This window comes from Puntigrus tetrazona, chromosome 23, assembly GCF_018831695.1.
Source record: "Puntigrus tetrazona isolate hp1 chromosome 23, ASM1883169v1, whole genome shotgun sequence".
Classification (NCBI taxonomy): domain Eukaryota; kingdom Metazoa; phylum Chordata; class Actinopteri; order Cypriniformes; family Cyprinidae; genus Puntigrus; species Puntigrus tetrazona.
The window spans coordinates 17,805,949-17,828,209 of NC_056721.1; the positions used below are offsets into that span (position 1 = coordinate 17,805,949).

Below are 22,261 nucleotides of genomic sequence, written 5' to 3' on the forward strand. Positions count from 1 at the left end.
ACAGCCTTATCGGTTTTTTCCCTGACTGGTCTAGTTTGAGACCGAACTTGTGAAGTAGACCACAAGAGTTGAGTTTAGCGAAAAAAAAAGAAAGAAAAGGTGAAGCCTGACCCGAAACAAGAAAAATGATTTACAAAATAAGTAAAAAAAGAGGAAAAGCACGACAAAATATACAATATGTAGAACATAAATAGAACAATAGATCGACTGAACAATAGATAGAACGATAGATGATAGAATGAAGGAATGTAGATAGAATGATAGATATAACAATAATAATAGATGATAGACAGACAGATAGATAGATAGATAGATAGATAGATAGATAGATAGATAGATAGATAGATAGATAGATAGATAGATAGATAGATAGATAGATAGAACAAAAGAATGATAAAACAAAAGAATGATAGAGATAGATAGATAGATAGATAGATAGACAGATAGATAGATAGATAGATAGATAGATAGATAGATAGATAGATAGATAGATAGATAGATAGATAGATAGATAGATAGATAGATAGATAGATAGATAGAACAAAAGAATGCAAACAAAAGAATGATAGATATAGATAGAATGATAGATAGAACAAAAAATGATAGATAGATAGATAGATAGATAGATAGATAGATAGATAGATAGAATGATATATATAATGTTAGATAGTTAGTTATGTTTTGTATTTATCTATGAGGATTTCTGACTCCAAACCACAAGAGGGCGTATAATCCACATCCATTATAATAATGATATGTGGGATCTCCTGTTGTGTGAAACTCCATACAGAATGCACTGTTTATTTGGGCAAAATACAGAAGAACCTTCATTCATCTCCTCTCTTTTCTGCCTTGGGTTGGCCAGCTGCCGGCGCTGCCCACCGGCCTACGGACAGCTGCCCCCGTCCGCTCTGTTAGACGGGACAAAACACTCAGACACAAGCTCAGCGAGACATCACGAGCGGCCTCTTCCTGACTGATGCGGCGTTTCATTCAGAGCTCGCGAAATTAGACACGGTTCTGAGATGAGGATGCATGCAAAAATTATAACGCACGCCGAGCAATTAAAAATGCGTAATTTATGCTCTGTCTGTTTGATGCTAACGTTTATTGACAAATCAGTGGCAAAGTTAACCATTGACATATTTTTGAAATGTAGTTTGGAAACAGAAATGTCCCACATTTGACTTTTAAAACGTGACTGTGGCTCCAGGAGACACTTAAGAGCTTGAATGCAGCTTCATTCAGTTTCACCCAAGCATATTGGCACGTGGACTGCATTTTGTTCCGCACTTTCGAGTACTTGGTTCAATTAAATACTTACTTTGCCACTAGGGTGAATTTGGCCTGGACTTGCAGCACACACAATATAGCCTTCCCTGGAAATGGAAACAGTAGGTTAACTTTAAAACCCACTGGCATTAGTGGAGCTATTGTGATTTATGGTGCATGCTCTCAAATGCATCCTCAAAGAGAGGATGGGTCAAGACGAGTGGCCTAAATAGCTTTTTTTTTGTTTGTTTTGTTTTGTTTTTGGCATTGCTTGAAACACATCTATGCCACTGAAGAGCTTCTCATACACTGCAAAAAAGAAGCATGCTTTGAATAAAGATCAACCTGGGAGACATGTTCTCTTTTATGTTTGCATTTAAATCAGTTTCTGGTATGTTAGCGTTTTGGGGGGTTAACATTGTGGTAAAGTGTAAAGCATGTGCTTGGGCTGAGGACATGCTGACATGACTTTTTCAATATTAAAAAAAAAAACTCATGTATGCCATGAATGCAACAAAACTTTATGACTATGACAAACAACTTTTTTTATTGAAACTGAATTATTTGCTTTGGTTGAAAGTGACAATATAAATTTTAGAATAATTTAACTTTATTAACACATTAAATCGAAGTTAAGAATGTTACGTTGATTCAGCTAAACAACATTGAATTAACTTTAATTAATTATCTTAGGTTTACTGAAATCAATATTGTTACTTAAATGCAATCTAACTCACGTGTTGACATTGGAAAAGTTAACCCAACATATAATTTTTTTAAGCGTACAGCGAGAATAACAGTTCTTTTCTTTGCATAAACATTTGGCCAGTGTTATATATAAATAAATCCACTCTGTGATGTAGAAAAGTGGAGCCTTGTTTAAATGAGCTGCTTTAGGGGGGTGTGGACAAGTCATATCTTTTATGAAGATGTTTTTGAGACTTTAGTGATCTTATTCATACACTAACAGCACTCCAAAGAGGAAGGAAAACTTGAAATCGCAAGTAATACACAAAATTGCAACTTAAAATGTGCAATTATAAATTACACAAACATCAATGCCTTGAATTTTATGCAAATTGTATTGGTAGCCAGAGGTGTAACGTATAATGTGTCATCCAGCAATGTCTGTTAGACAAGCTGAGATGCGAGCAGCTGTCATTGGATCATCAAGATAGACTGAGAGGTAGAGCTGAGTGCCATCCATATAGCAGTTATATGAAAAGCCATGTTTCTGAATGACAGAGCCTAGTGATGCCATGTAGACAGAGAACAGATGCGGTCCAAGAACTGAACCTTGAGGCACCCCACTATTTAGATGTATTTATATAGTACTTAATTCATACTCTATAATTTAGTTTACAAAAACATTATATTCTATTTGCACTGAAATGTGTCTCAAGGATATAAACAGGTATTTTATTAAAAATGGATGGATTTGTTTGTTACAATTCACTGCATTCACTGCAAAGCAAGTGTACAGTAATGCTATTTCTCCAGATCTGTCACCACGAAGAAACAAAATTATACATAGAAGGCCTGAGGATGAGGGGAGAATTATTCCTTAAAGTGTGAGGTTTTACAAGAAAATATAGCTATATTTGAGCAGGAGAGAAGGGCTTCCTACTGAATTTCAAAGCAGGTAAACGCAACACTCACAATCTGCAGCAGCTAATGAGTCCCATCAGTCAAAGCTGAGTAAAACAAAGCCTTTGCTCCCAATGAATGATGCAATGATTGCTCTAACAGCTTCAGATGTACCCAGCCACTTAGTGTTAGGAACACACATTTTAAAATGACGGCATCTATTTTTCAATTGAGCACGCAGAGAAGCTCAATTGAGATGAATAGGGCTATTGCACAGGCTTGGCACATTTTACAGCTTACCTGAGGATACTCTGACATGAATTAAGACCTTCTGATTTAGGAGAAGTGTGAAAGACTGGGATAAACCTAAAAGAAAACCTAAATGTCCACCATTCTGCATGTGCGCGAGACACTATCTCTCAAAACAACTGAATTTAGTCACTCTGTACCTCAACTGCGATCCAAGCCTTTTAGCTTGTCTGGAGCTTCAACCAAAATAAAAGGAAAAACATAAAGCTCAACTCTTTCTACTTTACCTAAAAAGAAACTGTGGCATCATTTACTCTCATTTCTGGCATCTTTCAAAACCCTGGATTTCTTTCGTTAGCTTTCTTCGGTTTAGCTAAAGGTCTGTGTTTTGTTTCATACAATGAAAGTGGACGAGAAGCAGGGACTTTCTGCTAATCATCTCCATTTGTGTTCCATACAAGATAGCTGCAATGACATAAAAGTATCAAATGCGAATGTCATTGCGTTACGTTGAATATTCCATTAAGGCTGTGCTTTAAAGGGTCATAATTAAAAATCTTTTCAAATAAGTGTTGCACTATGTAATATATTGTAACTTTCAAAAACTTTCCACTCCAGTCCACTCCAGGAACATGGCTTGTTCAAACAATTCACACTTAAAATAGCAGCTAAATTGATGGCAACTGTTGAGAGCCTGCAGATCTAGACCAACATATATCAAATAAATAGCACAGATGGGATACAAGAACATGTTGTCTGTAAGCAGCATCTACAGACAGACAGATGGCAAACTCAATTCTGAAATGGATTATTAAAAAAAAACAAAAAAAAACATACGGACTTAAAACCACTTCCCTGTATGCCAGTCACTACGAGTTATGTCGTGATGATAGACTGGGATTTTGAAATTTGTCTAGTGGTATTTGTATACCTCCTCCCAAACATACGGGTATAAAAGGCGACAGGTGCAACCACTCATCAGATTTTTTCTTCGGAGCCGAATGTTCTGCGTTGAAGAAGCTATTTGCTATTTGTGTGGCTCTACAGCACCTTACAGCTGTTTGTGTGGCCTTACAGCACAATCAGTGATGTCTCTGTTTGATCAGCATTTCCATTGGTGTTTCACAAAAGAGCAGTCCTACGCGTTGGCGCCTCTCAGTCAGATATCTGTAGTGCTGCGGTTTGCATTGAGCTGGTTTCTTCCAGCGTAACACACAGGGAATGCGAGAGCCTTCTTTACCAGTCGAGCTTCCCCTACGGCGAACCCTGGTTGAACATCCTCCAACATCCTCAGCAGTCAGGCTGGGCGAAGCAGTCTGTCAGACCCCAATCTGACATAACTCGTAGTGGCTGACAGATAGGGAACGTCTTGGTTATGCAACCCTAGCTCCCTGATGGGGGGAACGGAGACGTTATGCCCCTCGGCACAACCTCGAACCATCGCTAAGTGCTGGGACGAGTTCTCAGCTCCCCAGCAAAACCTGAGTGGTTTCACCAGTCGCTTTTTAAACCCATATATTTAGGAGGAGCTCAGGTATGCAAATACCACTAGCTAAATTTCATTTTCTCTTTATAAGAGCAATTCCGGGTCTCCAGCACGACCCAAGTCTGTCATCACAAGACGACCTCTCTGTCCCCTCAGAGAATAAGGGTTACATACATAACAGACATTTTCTGGTGTATATGCATTGATTTACTGCTTATTGCAAATAAAATGTAATGCATTAGATTAAATTAGCATAGCAGCATTTAACAAACTTTAATGGATTAACAGTTCTAGTATAAGCCAAATGATTACTTTTTAAGGTATACGCATTTACAGAGAGAGAGAAAGACTCCAAGCAGTTAAAACTACTCAGCAAAGGCACATTGAACTCATCAAGTGACATTAAGACATTTTAAATGTTTCAAAAGATTTCAAATAAAAGCAGAATCATGAAAAAAATTATGTATCCACAAAAATGATATTAGTGTATATAATACATTTTAATGGAGTCTCTTATGCTCATCAAGGTGTCTGTTTGATCAAAAATATAAAATGATTAAATATACAATTTTTAATATTGGATTTCTATTTTAACATACCTTAAAATATAATTTAGTTATGTGATGCAACTCAGAATTTTCATCAGCTTTTACTCCAATATTTAGTGTCACATTCATTCCTTGCTGACTAAAAGTATTAATTCTTAAACGAAAGAAAGAAAGAAAAACAATTACATTGAATATTGTAACACAAAATTCTACTGTTTTTAACTTTTCATCAAAACCCCCAGAAACAAAGTATCCCAGATCCCCAAAAAATATTAAGCTGTTTTTTGTTTTCCAACAGTGACTATATATCAGCATATTAGAATAATTTTTGAAGGATCACGTGACACTGAAGAGTGGAGTAATGAAGTTGAAAATTAATTAATAATAAATTGAATAAATGCTTTTTAAGTATATAAACATAGAAAACGTTTTTTGCAAATTGCAATGATATTTCACAAAATGACTGTTGTATTTTTAATTAAATATATTCAGCATTGAGGAGCATAGGAAAAGTCTTTATAAATATATATAAACATACTCAGCTTTAAAACAAAATGATGATGAAAAGCACCTCTGATCTGTACACTGCAAACGATTCAGTAAACATCCAACTGACCAGATGCACCACACTTCAAAGCTGAAATGATTTGTCAGCTTTAACCCACAGTGAAATATCAGTGAGTGGGCGAAATAAAATGACGGTGACCTGCTTTTGCCATCTCTCTTTAAAGACTTCTAAGTGCACTTATGTATCTGTCCTTAGGACTTAATCGCAGCTGAAGATGAATAACAATCACCGTCTTGACCTTTTGTTATGAAACACTGAAAATACTGTAGAATGTGAGTCGGGGGGTAGAATGGAGAATGTTAATTATGAGCCATTAAGTCTTCCACCAGACCACTTCAGCAGTGCACTGCCGTGAAACGTTATTTATTTCCAACTGATGTCCCATTTTCTCTGTTCACCCACTCAGTTCCTGTCTCGTCTTTATAGGGAGGGGGCCAAGATGATTTAAGTCTCAGAGGAACAGTAGAAACTAGAGCACTTTAATCAAAACTCCTAACATAGTAATGCTGTCAAAGAAGACAAGGCTCTTTTCTTTCAGACAGGACTTGAAGGATGCCGCCCAGTATGCTTCAGTTAATTGAAATGAATCAGAATATACAAGTATTATAAATATAGATTCATCATGTAAATGCACTGCCATAAGATGATTGAAATCTGAATAACTGCATATACGTGGTTGATAGTTGACAGCTGGCTGCCAGTTAAATATAAATCTAACATCCAAAAGCTCTTCTGCAGTTTTAGCTGCTGTTCGAAAATGCAGGAGATATTTATTTCCAATTTTATAGCTTCATTACAGCGCAGAGCTGAAAAAAAAAACATGTCTCCTGTATTTCACCAGAATCCATAAAGGTGCTGTGGCAACCAGTATTTTCTGTTTGCTGCCGTCAATGTTCATTTTTCACTGCAGCTATTGCTGAGCCAATCTGGTTTGGCCTATTATATGATTAGACAGGCCCACTTAGCAAAAATAGGCGAATTGTTTCAAAAGGTCCCAGCCAGCATTTTCTGGCAATTTGCTGTCAAAAATTACACAATATGCATCTAATACATCCAGTAAATAACAGCAGGATGAATCTAAAGGAGGTGTCATAAATGCTGAGTTTCAGCCTCAAAATCTGTGCTTGAAAATGAGTCATTTTAGAAATGGTAAAGCAGACGTAGCACTTCAGAGTTTCGATGGGACGACTAGCAGATGGACGCACTAGAGAAGAAAGCTATTGGATGACGTGACTCGTTTCCTGTTATTTAAGGCCCATTTCTGCCCAGTTACAGTAGGCACACGATTGGACAGGTTTGGAGAAATTTCCCGATCACTCGCTCACCAACAGATCCTCTGCACTGAATGGGTGCCGTCAGAATGAGAGTCCAAACAGCTGATAAAACATCACAATACTGCACAAGTAATCCACACAACAAATTCATCTTTAGAACATTTTAACTTGAGTTAAAACCATAGGTTTTGGCCAAAGATGCAATATTATAGTTAGACATTATAGTTATGGTTCAATATATTTGTCATAAATACACAGTGTTTCACTTCACAGGATGTTATTTGATGGACTGTGAATTACTGTGATGTTTTCATCCACAGTTTGGGCACTCATTTTGACGGCACCCATTCACTACAGAGAATCCACTTGTGAGCAAATGATGTCATGCTACATCTATCCAAACCTCTGTGATTGAATGAAATTCAACTAGCCATCATGGATGGCCTGAGATTGGCCTCTCTTTAACTAATCACAAAAGCGAAAGGTTTTAAAAAGCGAAAAATTATGACTGCCTCAACAAGCAGCGATCGTGATCTTTTGTGATGTTTCATGCTTGCAGAAAGTTTACACGATCAAAGAACATCACCAACTTTTAAACTCAAGCTCAAGGTCAGGCATGATTGTCCACCAGGTGAGCATTTCATAGTATCATAATAGAAGCGAGCAGATCTATTCCCCTCAGTCGCCGCTTACCAGACAGAAAAACCAAGTGCTCTGGAGATGAAATGCATTTTGTCCGTATGCTGCAGCACGTCGGCCCACGGTTGTCCTCAGTCATACGAGTCCATTGATGAGGCAGACGGCCAGATCGATATCGTTGGAGAGTGATGGAATGCTGCCGGACACAGGGCCGATAGGAATCAGGAGGTTATTGTCAGAGTCGTTCCTAAAACAAGGAAGAAATGATCTGTAAGCCTGAGGGAGTCTCTGGGGCAGCAGAGCACTAGCTCCCTCTCTTTCTCTGATGGGTCTCTGACACTCCAGTATTAGCAGAGAATCTGTGGAGAGCTTCTCCATAGAAACAAAAATCACTCTCTTTAAAATCTCACTTGTTTCATGTGTAAGTGACAGTTGTATAAGTTTATCCTGAAAAAAAAACTCTTACGTGTCTCTCAATCTCCAACTATAAGAATACAGTTTCGGCATTTTATTGTAATGCCAGGCCAGCAGAGGGAACTCTCTCCTCTCCAGTGACTTCCTGTTTGGCGGCCTTATATGCAGGGTCATGCAAAAATGGAAATTGCGAAGTATTGTTTTTCTGTGCTCATGTTCATCGCCTTTGCTCATCGTCTTGTTTCATTTGTTAATTTGAATTGCCCTCTTGGATTTTGAACCTGGAATATTGTCTGTTGTTTTGTAAATGTTGCTCTGCCTGCCCCGACCATTGCTTGTTTACTGGATTATAATTCTGTCTCACCCTTGGATATTCCTGTTTGCTGGTATTCGGACCTTGCCTGTTTGACCATGTCATGTTTTCAAATAAACTCACATCTGGATCTACTGCGCTTGTCTGAGTCTGTTTATTATGTAATAAATAGCTGTCAAACAATTAATCCTGATTAATCACATCCAAAATAAAGTGTGTCTGTACTGAATACACATGCATGTATATGCGTTGTGTTTATTAAATGTTGTATTTATATATCATGTAAATTATGTGAATATTAATATATACTTAGTACATATTTCCAAAATATATGCTGTATATGTGTGTGTGTGTGTGTGTGTGTAATAGACCCAGCACACACACACACACACACACACTTTTATTAAAATCAGTTTTCTGTCATGGACCTAAATAGTTTCATTTTATAACATGATTTTTAAAATCATGTTCCAGAAAAAATTTCAACAGTGTCTGAACTACTACAATTTCACTGTGTCCAAAATTTTTCAGAAACACAAAATGACGTTGTCCTATAAACATACCCCACGTAGCCAGATATCCACACAACCTCTAGTTAGACACACCCCCTATCCTTCTAAGCCAATCAGAGGCATCCACTCATTACTGTAAGCAGCTGGATTGGACTAGAAGGTTCAGCAGAAAAAAATGCTGCTAAAGTAGCTGCTTCACACATTTTTCTTGCAGTCTCTAACCAATATCTATTCTTCCTTCCTGTGGTAATATAATCTCCCCCCTCGTGTCTGTCTGTTTTGTTTGAATCTGATCTGAGTGTAGTGGAGATACACCATTCAAAAGCAAGTGCTGATTCTGGCTATAGCAAACAAAGGAGTGTTAGGACTAGCGGCAAACAAAGCTGATACTCAAATGAGCCATAACTAAGAACTCCATTAAGTCTACTGGTCTCAATGACTGTTCAGAAGGGCCCTGGAAAGCCTGTTAGAGAGTCTTGACAATGTGGCATCGCGTAATGATTAATTGAGGCAACGTCAACAAACACTGATGAATAAAAGATTAAATGGCTCTTTTGGCCGCTGATCCATCCATAATCTTTGAAAGCCGTCCATTCAATTGATTAGAGATGTGAGCCAGCTGCTTAAGATGAGTTTAGATTCTTAGTTATGCTTATATGGTCAATGACAGATTTAGTATGATTTTTTTTAATTAGCTAAAAGTGACACCATGTCTGAATGGAGTTTGTGTTGTTGATTCTACTGAATCAAACCTAATCAGCTACTGCATACCATTTCATCTTTCTGTTCCTACTTCCAGACTTTAGAGATATGAAAAAAAACCAAAGTGATAGTATCGCATATCAATTCAAGTCAATTAGAATCTTCTTGTAAAGTTCGCTCTAATAGTTTGTTTCATTTACAGCCTCTTAGAGACGAGCATCCAAATGAATGATCACATATCGAATGCTTACACTTATCTTAGTAAACAGGAGGCAGGGAAGTCAATCCTTAACAACTTTACATGAAGACAGGAGGAAGTGAAACTCCTAGTGGACGTGTTTCAGGGACAAACTTCGTGTGACAGTTCGGTGTGAGAGATCGTCTGTGACAGACTTTAATTAACAGCCAGTTTCCTCCTTTCGGCACCTCTAACACTCTGTTCTCTGTGCTTGACAAAAAGAAAAACCCTGTGTGTGGGAATAGGGCTGATTTACATGAATTGAGGCTTTTGAAATGACACAGTGCTGCAATTTAGATATACCAATTTACTTGTCACATCCATCCTGTACCACCCACTCCCACGGATCATTTTCATTCCTGCAGTCTGCGCTTCAGTCAGAAATCAGCGCAGCTGGAGAGCCATTTTCATACGCCGACACGATAGATGTAACAATAATTTGACTGCTTCATCACTGCATGCAAAAGAGAAAAATTTATTTAAGAAACATATAGAATAAAGGAAGAGTTCAACCTCAAAAATTACATTTTTTTGTAATCACTTACCTGCCTTAATTTATTCTGCCCTTTTTCAAACTATTTGCTGATTTATGCTGTCAAGCCTGAAGAAAAATGCCAAAAAGGCATTATAAAAGCTTGGCAAAACTGGTCCATACAACCTGTGCACTTCTTTCCAATCTTAGTCATACGATAGCTTAAACAGACCAAAATGCCACTGGTTCTTGAGTGTTGTAACCAATCAAAACGTAAAACAAAACTGATTTCAAAAGAGATTTAAGAACAGATACTGTTGGAAAAGAGTTATGGACAATATTAGCCTAAAAAGCAATCGCAAATGGATGGCACACTCCTAAAACCTAACAAAATCTAATCTGTAAGGCATAAGCCTATTTTTGTCAATAAGTCATGCAGACAACGTGCATGTACCTGATTTAAGATACACTTACTTTCTATACTAAATTAATCTTAAATGCTGAAATCCTAACTAATCTTGAGTGCTGCAGGGATGACATTGCAGGCCAAAACCAGTCAGTTGGGGTTTTGAATGTGTTTTTTTAGCTAAGTGCTTGAAAAAAGATCTGATCAAGATATGTTTGTGTTTGTTTTTTTACTTTTACTTGTCTTAAAAAAGTTGTTGTAAGTTGCTCAGTGGGACTACAGAGGTTGTTTAAGACCACATTTACACAGCAGCAGAATACGGTTGTCAGTAATGTATTTGGGATTGTCAACCATATTTTCTTTACTGGAGTGAGTCTCGAAATGCCTCGTTCACACAGCAGCTTACAGTCGTGTCTGTCTGAACGTGCAACGGGAGTCAAGCCTGTATTCCTTACCATTAACCAAAACCAGTGCCCGAAGTGATATCAAAGATGGCGACGTCTGTAAATCTGAAAGTCTTATCACTTTCTGACACGATAAGAGTCCAACTTAGCCGTAAATTTTTCCTTCAAACCTTTTCAATTTGGTCGGAGAGTGGAGCATTTGAACGCAAAACTGATGGGAGCGGCTCCGATGGAAAACTGACCGGATAAAACTTTAAAATGACTCTCAGCTTATTTCTCCATTACTGTAAGTTACCCAAAACACGCATGAAAACACGTAACACGCGGTAGATGCACATTTTGACAGAACGGTTCTGTCTCGCAGTGTGTGACGCGACAAACAACTAGGCTGCATTCACACAACAGCAGAATACGGTTGTCAATCCTGTTTTTAAGTCCTTAAAACGGTTATGTTCACACACAGTTCAGTTATTTATGGTTGTATTCTGTACACCTGTAAATTTTCAGGACTCACAACCGCATTCCCAGAACACAAGCGCTGTGTGAATGCGGTCGACACACTCCTAAATAACCAAACTATGTGTGAACATAACCGTATTAAGGACTCAAATCGAATTAAGGACTCTGCTGCTGTGTGAACGCGGCCCAAATGTCATCACAAAGAACATGTAAATCATCTACTCACTAGTTTGTTTCCTTAGCTTTTTAATTATGGCAATTTAATATATGCTTTAAAATTCTTTTAATTTGTGAAAACCATCATGTTTTTTTGGTCACACTTTCTGCAATAATTCAAAAGCCTATTGGGATTTTGTCTAGGGAACCATGGGTGATGCTAACTTACAGGCTGGCCTACAAAAACATGTCACGCACTACTCTATATTGGAGAAACTGATGAATTTAAACTTCGCCAACACATCTGTTTGCAATTTTTAAAGTGTACTTGACCTAAATTAGCTGGTTCAGGTGTGTTTGAGTTTGGACTTCAAGAAAATAGATCTGCAGGTGCAGCACTCTGACCTAAAAAAGTGCAGTAAATCTGTTTGAATACAGATCGTAGGTGCTTGGCAAAAGCTTTTTATTAGATGCTCTACAGAAGCTATTAGGTTCATTTGCTGTTATTTCCAAACAGGCCTTGAAAACCGGACATTCAGCATCTATGTCCACCAGAAAATACGGTCACAAACGTTCTGCTGAACAACAAGTGGTCAGCAAACCTTTGAATCATCTACGCTCGGCCAATGACAAGTTGATTTACGCAGTTCCCTGGCAACGGAATCCGCGTTGCTCACTGTCTTTCATTTTCTAATCTGGAAGCTGTCGGATGGTCTCAGCATGACTGTTTTAATGCCAGACGAAAACAAGCCCAGAGGAACTTGACTAGTACAGAGTCTGAGAGGGAAAGGAGAAAAGACACTTTGTGAAAGGAAACTGTGAACTAAAAATACTGGGTAATGTGCTTGATTCATTAAAGATTGAAACGATTCTTGTAGCCTAGGAACTGTGTTAAATATAGATGAAAAGCATGGATACCATATAGACAACAATGTTAGCTAGTTATCAGAAACATACACAAACTAAGACATTTGCTAGAATCACTGAAAGTAAGCGAACATCGTTATGAATGGATCCTGTATTCAGATTAAAAACTGTAAAGTGAATAGAATTTAGCAAGTTAATATCTATCTATCTATCTATCTATCTATCTATCTATCTATCTATCTATCTATCTATCTATCGATTTTTTATGTTTTTTAAAAAAGTCTCTTATGCTGACCAAGGCTGCATTTATTTGATCAAAAATACAGTAAACATTCTTAATATTTTAAAATAATTTTACAAGTGAAAAGAACTACTTCCCATTTGAATATATTTTTAAAGGTAATTTATTTCTGTGATGCAATGCTGAATTTTTAGCATAATTACTCCCGTATTCAGTGTCACATGGTCATTAAAAAATCATTTTAATATACTCATTTGCTTCTCAAGAATAATTTGTACTAATACCAATGTTATGTTATGTTATGTTTTGTTTGGCTTTTAGAACATGCATTGATAAATCATTCACAATTACTAGGGCTGTGTATTAAGAAAGTAAATACAGGGTCAGTGCTGCAATACAACTTTCGATTTTTTAACTAATAACAGATTTCTTTAAAGTATTTAGGTTTATATTCTAAATTTAAAACCATCAATTTGCAATTTGTTACATTTCACTCACAAAAGGTATTCTTTTGTCTTGCAATCAGAATCGGTCCGTTTCTATTATCAGACACTATACACGTAGTTTTCCCTCTTAGTGTCTCAATACTGCTTAGCATTCCTGATATAGCATCTCCTCCACATAAACAGAGATTGTTATTTATATGAGGGATTGTTCGATCTTAGAGGCTATCGCTCTGATTGTGTCAAGCTGTGAGATAAAACGGGATGCTCTCTGCTGCTGAATCAATGAACTTAAAGGAGTAGCTCATCATTTACCAAAATTCATGTCGCCCCAGACTTTATTCTGTGAAACACAAAAGAAAAAAAAACTCAATAAATGTTTTTTTTTTCATTCAATCACAATGAAAAGATTGAAGCTTTCACAAACCCACACAAAAGCATCACGAAAGTCATCTATACAACTATACACTATATATATATATACGTTATCTGAAGCCATGCGATAGCTTTGTGTGAGGAATAGATTAATACCAGAACGGCCAAACAATGCTTTGTTCCTTTTTGCTTAGGCTTCAGGAAAATGTGACTTATTTTATTTTCTATCCATGCGTTGAGCCCTCTCTTCTCTCACCTTTAGTCCATTCATCGTGTGGGCTGAACAGCTCTATCATGTGGCCTATATTACAGGTTCGCACAATGAGAAATTGTCTCCACGCAGATAACGTAACAAAGCCCGATCCTGCTCCTTTTCTCCCTTGTAATTGCAGTTTATAAGTACATAAATGCTGTCGACCCAGAAAGTCAATTCCAAAGGCATCTCAAGAACCAAAGGGTTTATTTTGGCACAAAAGCTTAACTTGGCCAACAATCGGGAATCAACACTCAATACTTCCCTCCATAAGAGGCTTTTTATTGACAGACTGATTTTCTGCTCCATTTCAGACAACCAAGATTTGAGCGAATTCCGTACTAAACGGAAATCCAGTTTCATGCTGAACTTTCTGGGTTGCTTTGTAAACAATGCAATACAGTAAACTGTAATTGCAGACATTTTACAGAGCAAACTACTTAAAGATCCGCGCTTGCCATGCTTTATCTGATTCCATGTTCCCAATCAACACGGACTAGCCTTTAAAAAATGCTTGCAAATCTCTCATTTTGTAAAATTATCACCAAATCATGGATTATATCTTTGCCGACTTGTTTTTCATCAATTAGCACAGGTTTTGTATTTTTATTTGGAACTGGTTGTAGGACTTTAGACCACAATGTTTGGGCAAAAAGCATTATCCCTCCATATCAAAGTATGTGATGAAACTGTGTGATGCAACAGCAAAAAGATGTACAGTATTGACATCTAAAGTCACTTTTTGTAACAATTTACTAATCTCCTGCAATAATAGTTTACAATAAAATATTAAAATAATTCAATTAAGTTATATAGGTTGTATAACTGTAATAATAATAATAATAATAATAACGGTCCTATTTTAATAAAAACATTATTTCTGGCATTTGCTGATTTGCTCACCGTTTGTGTGATAAGGCGGTGTCCAGTCGGCCATGAACCTCATTCCTAGATTACCTTTTGGTTCTGGGAGCAGCCGAGTTGCTGAAAAGCTTGGATTTTTGGCGAAGACGGGAAGCGTTGAATCAATCTATAATTATCTTGAGCCCTGCAGAAAAGTACAAACTTGCTATGTCTCATTGCCAAATTGAAATGTAAATGCGGTCTCTGTTTGCTCCTGCTTAAGCAGAGCTCGCATACACATTTTCCACATGGTGCCAGACAGAGAGATGTGGGCCGACGCTGCTCCTCTGAGTATGTCTGAGAATTATACGCACGGATAGATGCACCTACAGCAGTCATGCTTTAAATGAGATTTATGCTATTTATGAGCGTAATGAACGTGCTGCAAGGCAGAAAAATTAATAGCAACTATGAAATATGAATTTCCAGATCAGAGGGTATCCGTATTATTGCACACTTTTTACAGTCTATCTGATGTTGTGCAAGCCTCGCTTAACATTTTTTTTTATCGGGAACTTGCTATGTAATTGGAAATTGGTTTCTTCTTGCAGCCTCACTTCTCAAGCTTGGATTTAGCATTTAGTGACAGCAGATTACAGAACGTTTGCTACAGTAATTTGCAAAGCGTTTATCAAGGGGGAAAAGTTATCTGTCAGCTGTTTTATCGCCGTCGTAGATGCTATCAAGTGCACAGTTTAACCATTTTCGCTCATTTTTGAGCCGTCGTAAGTCTTCCATCCTGGCCTGATGAAATGTCATTACAATTAAAGGGGTCATGAACTGAGAAATCTAAATTCCCTTGATCTTTTGATATACAAGAGGTCATTATGTTATGAAAACAATTTGTAAGCAACTTTCTCGTCTTGTTTCTGTGTCCATAAATATTGAAACTAAAAGATGATACTGTGCCAGCTATATTAGATACAATGTCGCACCACACAAGTGTGAGTAACTTTTTTTTTTTACTTTTTTGCTTTATTTACAATCGGCCACAAACAGAGTGTTCATACGACAGTGGACAAAACACCACAAAAAATAGCCTATTACTTCTAAATTATCAAAAAAATATTTTTTATTGAAAAGCCTCGATAACATTATGTGTTGACCTCAGAGAACTCTACCATATGATAAAAAGGGCAGTCCATGACCCCTTTGAATACTGGTGATCTAATGTTAATTAGAATGTTCTGTCATAAAACTCTAGAAGGTGCCAAATGATATAATAACTCAATCTGATATAATCACGTCATTATTCAAATGGCGCAGGGGAATGGTTTGTTTTGCATCAGCAGCCAATGAGCTTGCTGCTCAACATTTGTTTGCTGTATGCAGTTGCAGAAACCCTCCATCCTCCCCAGCTCCACCTGTACAGATCTGCTATGAGGCAATTTCACACATTCTACACCTATGGTTTATGCTGTTTATGTATATGTGCAGCAGCTGTGTTTCTTACTTGCTCACAGCAGCATGCCTGTGGATGTATATGTATTAGCAGATCTTGACACTATACGACTTCAAAATACAACTTACAATGGATCTTTACTACTTTTTTTGTAAATAGAAAAAATAAAAGTGCTGTCCTCCCTCTGTGTTGTGTCCTTCTTTTCAGTGCAAACGTCTTAAGATTTTAAGATTTCTCAAAAAAACTTAAGATTTACGTTTTTTTCAGATATCTGTTCTTATTTTAAGCATCAACTGAAATTCTGTTCAGTTACACAGAAAATAATAGTATCTAGAAGTAAGGATGTTTAGATATTAATGCTGTAAATGACAAAAATACTGATGAATACTGCGGCATTTATGACATTTGGTTTTGAGGCCTAAATATAGATAAGGGTAAATTAAGACTTTAAGACATTTTAAGACCCACAATGTTTCACCATTTTGAATGACACTGTACACTGAAATATTATTTCCAATGTTTAAATATAAACTATTACCTTTAGGCTGCAGTGACCCAAAGAGATTCATTTAACTCAATCGCACAGTCCTTCGGCACCCACTGAATTGGGTTTATCTCCAGAGGCCATATGAATGGGTGTAATTCCCAGCTGCTGGCGTGGGTCTGGATTCAGACATGCAGTCTGTGCCTCCATTCTCATGCTGCCAAGCCATTTGGGACGGACGTGTTTGTTCATAGAATACAAAGTGTCCTTTTGAATAACGAAGTGGAAAAGTTAGCGAATCTGGGTCTATTTTGAGTGTCAATGTGGCATCATTTCACACAAAGTGCATGCATCCATAATGAAACATCCCTCACATGGCTGAATAAAGGGGTGAATAAAGGCCTTATACAGCAAACCCATGTGTTTTTGTGACATTTCTAATATAATAAATACTTCTGTCACACTTTATGTAGCTGTCATAAGCAGAGTAGTCGGGACCATTTTTAATATCTCTGATTGTATTCAACTGAAAAAAGTCATATACACCTAAGATGCCTCGAGGGTGAGTAAAACACAGGCTAATTTTCATTTACGGATGAATTAACCCTTTAATTTTCGATCCAGTCAATTCCTGGTGAAAATGTTAGGTTGCGCGAGTTAACTGTGTTACGAACACAGTATTAAAATGATTCCACTGTATTGAAATGTACTCAACCCTCAGGCCATTTAAAATATAGATGAGTTTGTCACCTGAACATATTTGGAGAAATTTAGCATTACATTGCCGGCTCAACAATGGATAAGTAATCCACACCAATCCAATCCATGAATTAACATCTTATTAAAGAAAATTACAGAGGCTTTTAATCACAAGGAATATTATCATTTTAAGAAATGCATACAATACATACTGCAGCTCAAATCTTTCTAAACAAACTGCTTTCCTAAAGCTTTTTGTCTGTCCCTGTTTATTGTTTGGCGCTGTCAGAGCAGTTTCTTTACGCTGAGAGCAGACTTGTCACTGGCTTATGAGGATGGTATTATTTGGAGCGCTCAGAGATTAGCCTGCTTGTGTGTTTGTATGATGAAGTGGCCAGACCGAGACGCACTCAAAGCCCAGAGGCAGACGTGACTGGCACGAGGATTTAGACTGAGGACGGAAATGAACCCTCAAGGAAGAACTCTTGAGCGGGTTGTCAACACTGCAAATGAAGAGCTTTTGAGATCTGACAGAATTTTAATTTTCACCGTTCACGAGATCTTGATTTAATTAGAACCATGGCAATTTTTCTGGATTTACGCAACAACATCTAGTGCCCTGATTCTGGTAGCATGGGCAATGCAAAAAGTTCTAAATATCAAAAAAGTGTTTATATGGTTAATGTGTTCGGTCTCAATACATACTGTACAGTAGATACTTTATCTTTAGTCCAGATTCAAAGATCAGATGCTACTGAGAGCCACAAAATGAGAAAGCAATTGAGCCTGTAGTAAACTAAATCCAAAATTGCCTGTCTTCAGCATCTTGGGGTTTTACAAGATTGCTGATCAGCCAGACTTCAAGGCACAATCATTCCAGTGTCGGTCTTCTGTTAGTGAGTGAGTGGGAGTAATAAAGAACTGTGAACACTATATAGTGCTGTCTTGTTAGCAGAATTTGTCTGTTCCTGTTCCGTCTCACTGAGTCACATTTTATTCCTTGAATAATTCAAGTTTATAAGAGACCTGGAACATGAGAGGACAGTACCTCTCTGAATGCATAATTTCACCAAATGATTCACACTAATGCATGTCTCTTTCTCAATCAAACTGGTAATTACAATGATTAAGTGAATGCAAACAGATTACCTAACGGCTGAAAATCTAAGGAGCATGCATATGCACTGTCAAGGGAGAATTAAAAAACAGAATCTTTTTCATTCGCCCAAACAGCAGTGCATTTTCATTACTGGAAACAACTGTGTTTGTTTAGTAGAGTTATGTGTACGTGGTCATGGCAAGCACCTGCCATGTTTTCCGATTTGGAACGCCTTCCAAGTCCTTTCATTTTGGAGCTGGTGTGCAGCAGCTGTCCGTCGTCTATCTCTAGAGAGCCATGGATCAGAACCAATTCTAGCTTGCAGCAAATACAAGAGCACTTGACCGTTATCTGAACCACACAGGTATTGCCTACAGTGCAGAGCACCTAAACCGATCCTCCCCACCCCCTTATTTCAGCACGCCAATTCTGCAGCCCTAACAATCCTGCCAACATGCTTCATTATACGGGGGGAAATAAACATCCAGGCGGCAAGAGCCATTTTATGTAAATCCCTCAATGTGCTGAGCAGAAATTATAATTGCACCATAAAACCCATTGCCTGACACCTGGGTCTGTGGTGGGGGCTAATGCAAAATTCTATTAGAGAAAAGTTTTATGCATAAATGCAATGTTAAATGTAGCGCACAAACCTTGACCACATCATTGACTTCAAAAGGCTCAAAATGTCAATTGTCAAACCCAAAAATCATCTATTAATGTCTGTCCTTGGGTCGACATGCAACGACGCGGGCAGGATTAGAGTGTGACCTTTCAAAATACGTGTTCGGTATTGAAGGTATAAACAAGTTGCTCTCTGCTGCCAAACACAATGTCTAGTGAGGGTTCACTACCATAATTACACTTCCCCAAAGCGCAATGTGTTTCTGAAATGCGTTTCATCTTAGGAGCGAATTCACAGCCAGCCGGCTTCCTCCGCTGTCAAATTAGTCTAAAAAATCCTTCCCCTGCGAGCCGGTTTGATGTCGGTGTCTGAGAGCGTCTGGGAACGGACTGCAGGATTTCGTGCAGTCACAATGTTCCTGAATGTTGTGTAACTCGATGCAATCAAAGCTGCAAACCTCATAACTCAAACCCTGCTTTCAGACTCCCGTTCTTCAGTGCTCTGGTGTGATTTCATAAGCAGATGGTCTAACACTGATTAATCATAGAGAGAGAGGCAGATATATAACCACAAGCACAACAAATCAGTATCAGAACAAAGAATAAACAAACATTTTGAACAAAGCATTATAAAATATGACATATTTCCACATATCAAGAACGAAATTGCCATATATGTTACCTATAAGGCACTAAATAATTTTAATACCCTTTCATCCTCTGGGTAATTAAGATATAAATTTACAACATAAAAACGCATACTAAAATGTACATGCTATAAATGATGAAATATCATCAAAAAATTATATTTTATATGGTCCTGAAAATGAGATGGGTTGCTATTTTGAGGCAACCGAAATAGACTGCGCCATTGACTAACTAAAACCTGGTCTAAAGTCAATGGCACGGTATTATTTTGGTATTTTAAAAGCTTATTATAAACACGTGTGCGCAGCATGCAAAATATGAAAAATTTAGGATTACAGTGTAAAAGATTATTATTATGTAGACCACGTAAATTGATTGGTTTATTGAACATTATGCCCATTACTCACTAAGAGAATAGGGACAACCCTTTTAGAACATGCACTGGTCTAATATACAAATAGATTGGTAGATATAGATATATATAAAATTACATTATATAACTACATTAACAAATTGCAATTGAAACGTATGTTCTGGTAGATACTGTATTAAAGCAACACAAGTTGTTATACTGTCGTTTTTACATTTTACAGTTCTAACAAACTGTAAAAGTGTCATTGCACTGCACACAAAACATCAAAAATGGCTTGAAAACTTGAGGCCACTGTAAAGAGCGTGCAATGCAAGAAGAAAATGCAAAACATTCTTTAAACGCCGTCTGCAAACAACCTTCAACATCTGGCCTTGAAAAACAGCAAGCAGACATCTTGCATAAATAATGCAAGGCTTTAAGTGGCGCCTCAATCTATCCCATCATAACTGACAGCGCGCTCTGTGCAAAAAAACGATCAAGACATCCATTTATACAGAGGAGCCAAGTGGGCAAAGGCACACGGCACCATTTCAATAACTTCTGTGCCTCAGCCACCTGCGCTTGAGGATAAGAGCACCCATCGAAAGATTTTTCGCACCTCCTATTTTGGAAGGGCTTCAGAAAAATGGCCCTGTTTGCTGACATTCATATGAAAGGGATTTATAGGAGCTTCCTCCTTTGGCAGTCCACGCACGAAACCTCAGCCCATTCCACCGCTCTCAATTACGGACAGTGGCTCTGTTTTCCCCAAGGACTCAAAGTCAGAAAGCTAGGAAAGAAATTACAGGTATCCGTCGATTAAAAAGTGAACACTACCTTTCTGAAGCCAATGTCCACATTGATTGACAACACTTGGAAGATTGCTTCAGTATAAAAGTTGTGTGCTTTGATTATAATTCCTGATTTGATTATATAACCTGATCATAAAGATTTTAACTTTACTTTACAGCAGCTATTTTTTGTTAGGAGCTTCCCAGCACTGTACATTACAGATGGCAATAACATAAGGACAAAATTACCATAATGGACTGCAGATTCTTTTATGCACATTGTGTTTGGCTATGAAGCCGTTCAGACACTTTTCGCGCTGTCTTTAAAGCCATTGGTATTCATTGGTAAGAAATGAAAATGATCAATGAACTTAATTAAATTGAGGGAGGCTTTGTCACACAATAACACTTTTTCAATCTCAAATAATTGGTTTGAATGGATTTTTTTGTTCTGGTCTTGCGGCATAAACTTTGTCAAGTGACTAGATACAACTGTGTCCAAGTCAAGTCAACGATTAATGTGACAATATTACTGCAAAGAGTTTTCACTCGAGTTAATCTACATTCATTCATTTGCTGAATTTTTAAGTATTTGACCCCAATATAAACAGCAGCGAAGATATTCACAATACATAATTGCATGGTTTAACATTAATTAATACTTAATAATAAATACAGTAATACTAACAATATGTTTTTAACGTATTAACATGAACTAGCAACATGTAAAGCAATTAATTAATATAGATTTTCATATTCACTATTACGTTATTGAAATGTTGCATCTGTTAAAATTAATGTACAGAGCTAAAAGAGAATAATAAAAGTTACTGAAAACATTACTAGACAAATATGGATCTGAAAATACATAGGATATATAATGTTATAATGTATTGCATCTGTGGTTATAATTACTTATCACACAAATCCTTACAAGGCATAATTAATGCATTAAAACTACATTTATAATGCATTATACATAAAGGCTTATATAAGTAAAGTGTTAGCAAACATCTCAATCGATTGCATATAATAAGCTCTAACAACAGGTTCAACGACTGGGTTGCATTCTACTTTTTAATTAAGCAAATGGAGAAAATGGCAAAAATCCATGTTTGAGTGTCCCTTCATCCGGCAACCGAGGGTCTGACACGTCAGCCTGCGGGAGACATCTGACTAAAGCGACACTTAAAAGGTCAACAGATTTATTCAGAGGACACATTCATCAGCCACGCGAGGAAAGTTTGGCAACAGGAAAGAGATGTGTTATTTGAAAACCTGGTTAATGAAGGATGAATGTAGCTCTGAGCTGAGAATATGTTGTATTCCTGTGTCTTAATAAATTCAGCCGCATTATCTCTGAGCAAAGCTGAAGGACAGA

At 37.4% G+C, this 22,261-nt stretch overlaps 1 long non-coding RNA gene across 1 annotated transcript in view; it reads right to left on the reverse strand.

Annotated features, from left to right (window-relative positions):
* LOC122328377 overlaps nucleotides 1–22,261 on the reverse strand; it is a 44,261-nt gene that overhangs the window by 6,107 nt on the left and 15,893 nt on the right. Inside the window, exon 2 of the long non-coding RNA XR_006247788.1 lies at nucleotides 7,678–7,870. This is a non-coding gene — a long non-coding RNA (uncharacterized LOC122328377). The remainder of the gene's footprint in view (nucleotides 1–7,677; nucleotides 7,871–22,261) is intronic.